This window comes from Dipodomys ordii, unplaced genomic scaffold, assembly GCF_000151885.1.
Source record: "Dipodomys ordii isolate 6190 unplaced genomic scaffold, Dord_2.0 Scaffold456, whole genome shotgun sequence".
In the NCBI taxonomy this organism is placed as follows: domain Eukaryota; kingdom Metazoa; phylum Chordata; class Mammalia; order Rodentia; family Heteromyidae; genus Dipodomys; species Dipodomys ordii.
In genome coordinates this window covers 50,509-57,738 of record NW_012267672.1, presented here as the reverse complement: position 1 = coordinate 57,738, position 7,230 = coordinate 50,509, and positions in this window count along the sequence as shown.

Sequence of the window (7,230 nt, the reverse complement as noted above, 5' to 3'; positions counted from 1 at the left end):
TGGTGGAGGTTGGAGGAGGTGAGAGGAGCAGGTGGAGAGAGAGGTGAGTGGTGTGGGGCCTCCTGGCCTGGCCTTTTTCCCCACCAGTGTTTGTCCACTTCACATGATTCTGTCTTGTTTTTGCTTATTTTTAATATCAACAGTGTCCTGTGAGCTACTCTAGGCCAACTAAGGAGGAAGGAAAGAAGGGAGGAAGGAAAGAAGGAAGAGAAGAAGAGATAGAGGAAGCATGAGAGAAGAAATTAGAGGACAGGAGAAGAGAGGGGATGAAGGGAGGAATAGGAAGGAATGGAGGGAGAGTAAGGAGGATGGAGAAGAGAAGGGTGGGCAGGAAGGAGGGAAGTAAAGAGAAGAGGAAGGTGGAGAGGAAAATGAGAGGAAGAAGGTCGAAGAAGGGAGGGGTAGGAGGAGAGCAAGAGGAGAGGAAGCAGGTAGAGGAAGGGGGAGGGGAGTGGAAGAGGAGAGGCAGGGCAGGCTTTGGGTGATCTCTTCTCTCTGGTGTCCGGCTGTGGTTCTAGGTCTGCCTGGTTTTCTTTGGGTGGCCCCTGTGCTGCTGGTTTCATGTGCGCGTGTTTAGGGCCACCAGCTGTGACTTCTGCCCTCCAGAGGTTCCCGGGCAAGAGGCTTCATGGCCTGTGCCACACATCTGGAAAGTCCCAGCAGAGGTCTGTGCAAGGCCAAGGCCAAGATCAGATCCAGCCTGGACAAAGACTGCCAGACCCAGGCGTGGAGCCTCAGCTGGCTGGGGGGCACCCCGTGGGGAGGAACCTCGGCTTTGGGGAGACCCTGTGGGGAGGAGCCTCAGCAGGCTTTCGGGGGACCGTGTAGGGAGTAGGCTCAGCTGTCTAGGGAGTAAATCCCTCACTATTAGGCATGAGGCCTAATGTTCAAGCCCCACACCCCCAAAAAGAAGAAAGAGCACCAAGCCAGGAGCAGGAGGAGGTGGTGGGAGAGGATGTCAGGCAGCCTGGAGGAGGAGGTTTTGGTGGGAGAGGATGTCAAGCCGTCTGGAGAAGGAGAAAGTGTTGGAGGGACAGGATGTCAAGCACTCTGGAGGAGGAGGCGGTGTTGGCAGAAGATGTCAGGCAGCCTGGAGAGGAGGTGTTGGTGGGAGAGGATGTCAAGCAGCACGGAGGAGGAGGTGGTGGGAGAGGATGTTAGGCAGCCTGGAGGAGGAGGAGGTGGTGGGAGACCATGTCAGGCAGTCTGGAGGAGGAGGTGGGAGAGGATGTCAGGCAGTCTGGTGGAGGAGGTGGTGGAAGAGGAAATCAGGAAGACTGGACGAGGAGGTGTTGGTGGGAGAGGATGTCAGGCAGCCTGGAGAAGGAAATGTTAGTGGGAGAGTATGTCAGGCAGCCTGGAGGAGGAGGTGTTGGTGGGAGAGGATGTCAGGCAGCCTGGAGGAGGAGGAGGTGTTGGTGGGAGAGGATGTCAGGCAGTCTGGAGGAGGAGAAGGTGTTGATAGGAGAGGATGTCAGGCAGTCTGGAGGAGGATGAGGTGTTGGGAGAGGATGTGAGGCAGTCTAGAGTAGGAGGTGTTGGTGGGAGACGATTTCAGGCTGTCTGGAGGAGGAGGTGTTGGTGGGAGAGGATGTCAGGTAGTCTGGAGGAGGAGGAGTTGGAAGAGGATGTCAGGCAGCCAGGAGTAGGAGGAGGTGTTGGGAGAGGATGTCAGGCAGCCTGCAGGAGGAGGTGGGAGAGGATGTCAGGCAGTCTGGAGGACAAGGTGTTGGAAGAGGATATCAGGCAGTCTTGAGGGGGAGGTGTTGGTGGGAGAGGATGCCAGGCAGCCTGGAGGAAGAGGTGTTGGTGGGAGAGGAAGTGAGGCAGTCTGGAGGCGGAGGAGGTGGTGGGAGAGGATGTAAGAAAGAGTGGAGGAGGAGGAGGTGTTAGTGGGAGAGGATATCAGGCAGTCTGGAGGAAGAAGTGTTGATGAGAGAGGATGTCAGGCAGCCAGGAGGAGGAGGTTTAGGTGGGAGAGGATGTCAGGCGTCTGGAGAAGGAGGTGTTGGGAAAGGATGTCAGGCAGTTTGGAGGAGGGGGTATTGGTGGGAGACGATATCAGGCAGCCTGGAGTGGGAGGTGCTGGTGGGAGAGGATGTCAGGCAGTCTGGAGGAGGAGGAGTTGGGAGAGAATGTCAGACAGACTAGAGGAGGAGGTGTTCTTGGGAGAGGATGTCAGCAGTCTGGAGGAGGAGGTGTTGGTGGGAGAGGATGTCAGGCAGTGTGGAGGAGGATTAGGTGTTGGGAGAGGATATCACGCAGCGTGGAGGAAGAGGTGTTGGTGGGAGGGGATGTCAGGCAGCCTGGTGGAGGTGTTGGTAGGCGAGGATTTCAGGCATTCTGGAGCAGTAGGTGTTAGTGGGAGAGGATGTCAGGAAGCCTGGAGTAGGAGGAGGTGGGAGATGATGTCAGGCAGCCTGGAGGAGGAGGAGGTGGTGGGAAAGGATGTCAGGCAGCCTGGAGGAGGAGGTGTTGGGAGAGGATGTCAAGCATCCTGGAGGAGGAGGTGTTGGGAGAGGATGTCAGGAAGTCTGGAGGAGGAGGTGTGGGTGGGAGATGTCAGGCAACCTGGAGGAGGAGGTGTGGGTGGGAGAGGATGTCAGGCAGTCTGGAGGAGCAGGAGGTGGTGGTGGATGATGTCAGGCAGGCTGGAGGAGAAGGAGGTGGTGGGAGAGGATATCAGGAAACCTGGAGGAAGGGGTGGTAGGCAAGGATGTCAGGCAGCCTGGAGGAGGAAGTGTTGGTGGGAGAGGATATCAGGCAGTCTGGAGGAGGAGGTGTTGGTGAGACAGGTTGTCCGGCAGCTTGGAGGAGGAGGTGTGAGTGGGAGAGAATGTCAGGCAGCCTGGAGGAGAAGGCGGTGGTGGACGTTGTCAGGCAGCCTGGAGGAAGAGGAGGTGTTGGGAGAGGATGCCAGGCAGCCTGGAGGAGGAGGTGGTGGGAGAGGATGTCAAGCAGTCTGGAGAAAGTGGTATTTGGAGAGGATGTCAGGTAGTCTGAAGGAAGAGGTTGGGTTGGGAGAGGATATTAGACAGCTCGGAGGAGGAGGTGTTGGTGGGAGAAGATGTCAGGCAGCCTGGAAGTGGAGGTATTGGTGGGAGAGGATGTCCGGCGGTCTGGAGAAGGAGGAGGTAGTGGGAGAGGATGTCAGACAGCCTGGACAGGAGGTGTTGGAAGAGGATGTCAGGCAGCCTGGAGGAGGTGGTGTTGGTGGGAGAGGATGTCAGGCAGACTGGAGCAAATGCGGTGGTGGGAGAGGATGTCAGCCAGCTTGGAGGAAGAGGTGGTAGGCAAGGATGTCAAGCATCCTGGAGGAGGAGGTGTTGGTGGGAGGGGATGTCAGGCAGCCTGGAGGAGGAGGAGGTTTTAGTGGGAGAGGATATCAGGCAGTCTGGATTAGGAGGTGTTGGTGGGAGAGGTTGTCAGGCAGTCTGGAGGAGGAGATGGGAGAGAATGTCAGGCAGCCTGGAGGAAGGGGAGGTAGACAAGAATGTCAGGCAGTCTGGAGGAGGAGGTGGGAGAGAATGTCAGGCAGCCTGGAGGGGGAGGTATTTGTGGGAGGGAATGTCAGCAAGCTTGGAGGAGGAGGCTGTGGGTGAGGATTTCAGGCAGTCTGGAGGAGGAGGTGGAGGTGGGAAAGGATGTTATGCAGCTTGGAGGAGGAGGTTTTGGTGGGAGAGGATGTATAGCTATCTGGAGGAGGAGAAAGTGTTGGGGGGAGAGAATGTCAAGCAGTTTGGAGGAGGAGGAGGTGTTGGGAGAGGATGTCAGGCAGTCTGGAAGAGGATGAGGTGGTGGGAGAGGCGGTCAGGCAGCCTGGTGAGTAGGTGTTCGTGAGAGAGGATATCAGGCATTCTGGAGGAGGAGGTGTTGGTGGGAGAGGATGTCAGGAAGCATGGAGGATGAGAAGGTGTTGGTGGGAAAGGATGTCAGTTAGTCTGTAGGAGGAGGAGGTGTTGGTTGTAGAGGATATCAGGAAGCCTGGTGAAGGTGTTGGTAGGTGAGGATTTCAGGCATTCTGGAGGAAGAGGTGTTGGTGGGAGAGGATGTCAGGCGGCCTGGAGCACGAGGTGTGAGTGGGAGAGGATGTCAGGAAGCCTGGAGTAGGAGGAGGTGGGATATGATGTCAGGCAGCCTGGAGGAGGACGTGTGGGTGGGAGAACCTGTCAGGCAGGCTGAATGAGGTGGTGTGGGTGGGAGAGGATGTCAGGCAATCTGGAGGAGCAGGAGGTGGTGGTGGATGATGTCAGGCAGCCTGGAACAGAAGGAGGTGATGGGAGATGATGTCAGTTAGCCTGGAGGAAGGGTGGTAGGCAAGGATATCAGGCAGTCTGGAGGAGGGGGTGTTGGTGGGAGAGGACGTCAGGCAGCCTGGAGGAGGAGGGTAGATGGGAGGGGATGTCAGGAAGACTGGAGGAGGAGGCGGTGGGAGAGGGTATTAGGCAGATGGGAGGAGGAGGTGTTGGGAAAGGATGTCAGTTAGCCTGGAGAAGGAGGAGGTGTCGGTCGGAGAAGATGTCAGGCAGCCTGGAGGAGAAAGAGGTGGTGGGAGAGGATGTCAGGCAGCCTGGAGGAGGAGGTGTTTGTGGGAGAGGATGTCAGACAGTCTGGATTAGGAGGTGGTAGAGGATGTCAGAAAGCCTGGAGGAGGAGGTGGTGGAAGATGATATCAGGCTGTCTGGAGGAGGAGGTGTTGTTGGGAGAGGATGTCAGGCAGCTTGGAGGAGGAGGTGTGGGTGGGAGAAGATGTCAGGCAGCCTGGGGGTGGGGGTGTGGGTGGGAGAGGATGTCAGGCAGTCTGGAGGAAGAGGGTTGTTGGGAGAGGATGTTAGGCAGCCTGGAGGAGAAGGAGGTGGTTGGAGAGGATGTCAGGCAGCCTGGGGAAATGGGTGGTAGGCAAAGATGTCAGGCAGCATGGAGGAGGAGGTGTTGGTGGGAGAGGATATCAGGCAGTCTGGAGGAGGGGGTTTGGTGGGAAAGGATGTCAGGCAGCCTGGAGGAGGATGGTTGGTGGGACGGGATGTCAGGCAGACTGGAGGAGGAGGCTGTATGAGAGGATGTCAGGCAGTCTGGAGCAGGAGGTTTTGATGGGAAGGGCTGCCAGACTGCCTGGAGGAGGAGGTGGTGGAAGAGGATATCAGGCATCCTGTCGTAATCGGTGTTGGTGGGATTGTATGTCAGGCCGTCTGCATTTGGTGTTAGTGGGAGAGGATGTCAGGCAACCTGGAGGAGGATGTTGTGGTAGAGGATGTCAGGCAGCCTGGACAGGAGTTGTTGGGAGAGGATGTCAGCCAGCCTGCAGAGGAGGTGTTCGTGAGACAGGATGTCAGGTAATCTGTAGAGGAGGTGTTGGGAGAGGATGTCAGGCACCCTGGAAGAGGTGGTGTTTGTGAGAGAGGATGTCAGGAAGCCTGGATGATGAGAAGGTGTTGGTGGGAAAGGATGTCAGTTATTCTGTAGTAGGAGGAGGTGTTGGTTGGAGAGGATGTCAGGCAGCCTGGTGGAGGTGTTGGTAGGAGAGGATTTCAGGCATTCTGGAGGAGGAGGTATTGGTGGAAGAGGATGTCAGGCGTCCTGAAGCAGGAGGTGTGAGTGGGAGATGATGTCAGGCAGCCTGGAGGAGGAGGAGGTGTTGGGAAAGGATGTCAGGCAGCCTGGAGGAGGAGGTGTTGGGAGAGGATATCAGGCAGCCTGGAGGAGGAGGTGTTGGGAGAGGTTGTCAGGAAGCCTGGAGGAGGAGGTTTGGGTGGGAGAAGATGTCAGGCAGCCTGGAGGAGGAGGTGTGGGTGGAAGAGGATGTCAGGCAGTCTGGAGGAGCAGGAGGTGGTGGTGGATGATGTCAGGCAGCCTGGAGCAGAAGGAGGTGGTGGGAGAGGATGTCAATTAGCCTGGTGGAAGGGAAGGTAGCCCAGGATGTCAGGCAGCCTGGAGGAGGAGGTGTTGGTAGGAGAGGATATCAGGCAGTGTGGAGGAGGAGGTGTTGGTGGGAGAGGATGTCAGGCAGCCTGGGGGAGGAGGGTTGATGGGAGGGGATGTCAGGAAGACTGGAGGAGGAGGTGGTGGGAGAGGATATCAGGCAGACCGGAGGAGGAAGTGTTGGGAAAGGATGTCAGTTAGCCTGGAGGAGGAGGTGTTGGTGAGAGAGGATGTCTGGCAATCTGGAGGAGAAAGTGGTGGTGGGAGAGGTTGTCAGGCAACCTGAAGGAAGAGACGGTAGGCAAGGATGTCAGGCAGCCTGGAGGAGGAGGTGTTTGTGGGATAGGATTTCAGACATTGTGGATTAGGAGGTGTTGGTGAGAGAGGATGTCAGGCAGTCTGGAGAAGGAGGTGGTAGAGGATGTCAGAAAGCCTGGAGGAGGAGGTGGTGGAAGATGAAATCAGGCTGTCTGGAGGAGGAGCAGTTGGTGGGAGAGGATGTCAGGCAGCTTGGAGGAGGAGGTTTTCATAGGAGAGGATGTCAGGCAGCCTGGAGGAGGAGGTGTTGTTGGCAAAGGTGGTCAAGCAGACTGGAGGAGGAGGAGGTGTTGGGAGATGATGTCAGGCAGTCTGGAGTAGGAACAGATGGTTGGAGAGGATTTCAGGCAGCCTGGAGAGGAGGTGTTTGTGGGAGAGGATGTCAGGCAGCCTGGAGAAGAGGTGTTGGTGGGAGAGGATGTCAGGCCGCCTGGAGGAGGAGGTGGTCGGAGAGGATGTCAGGCAGTCTGGAGGAGGAGGAGGTTGTGGGAGAAGATGCCAGTCATTCTGGAGGAGGAGGTGGGAGACGATGTCAGGCAGCCTGGAGGAGGAGGTGGTGGAAGAGGATATCAGACAGTCTTGAGGAGGAGGTGTTGGTGGGAGAAGATGTCAGGCAACCTGGAGGAGGAGGTGTTGGTGGTAGAGGATGTCAGGCAGCCTGGAGCAGGAAGTGTTGGTGGGAGAAGATGTCAGGCAGCCTGGAAGTGGAGGTGTTGGTGGGAGCAGTTGTCCAGCGGTCTGGAGGAGGAGGAGGTAGTGGGAGAGGATGTCAGGTAGCCTGGAAGTGGAGGTGTTGGGAGAGGATGTCAGGCAGCCTGGAGTAGAAGAGGTGGTGGGAGAGGATGTCAGCCAGCTTGGAGGAAGAGGTGGTAGGCAAGGATGTCAGGCATCCTGGCGGAGGAGGTGTTGGTGGGAGAGGATGTCAGGCAGCATGGAGGAGGAGGAGGTTTTCTCGGGAGAGGATATCAGGCAGTCTGGATTAGGAGGTGTTGG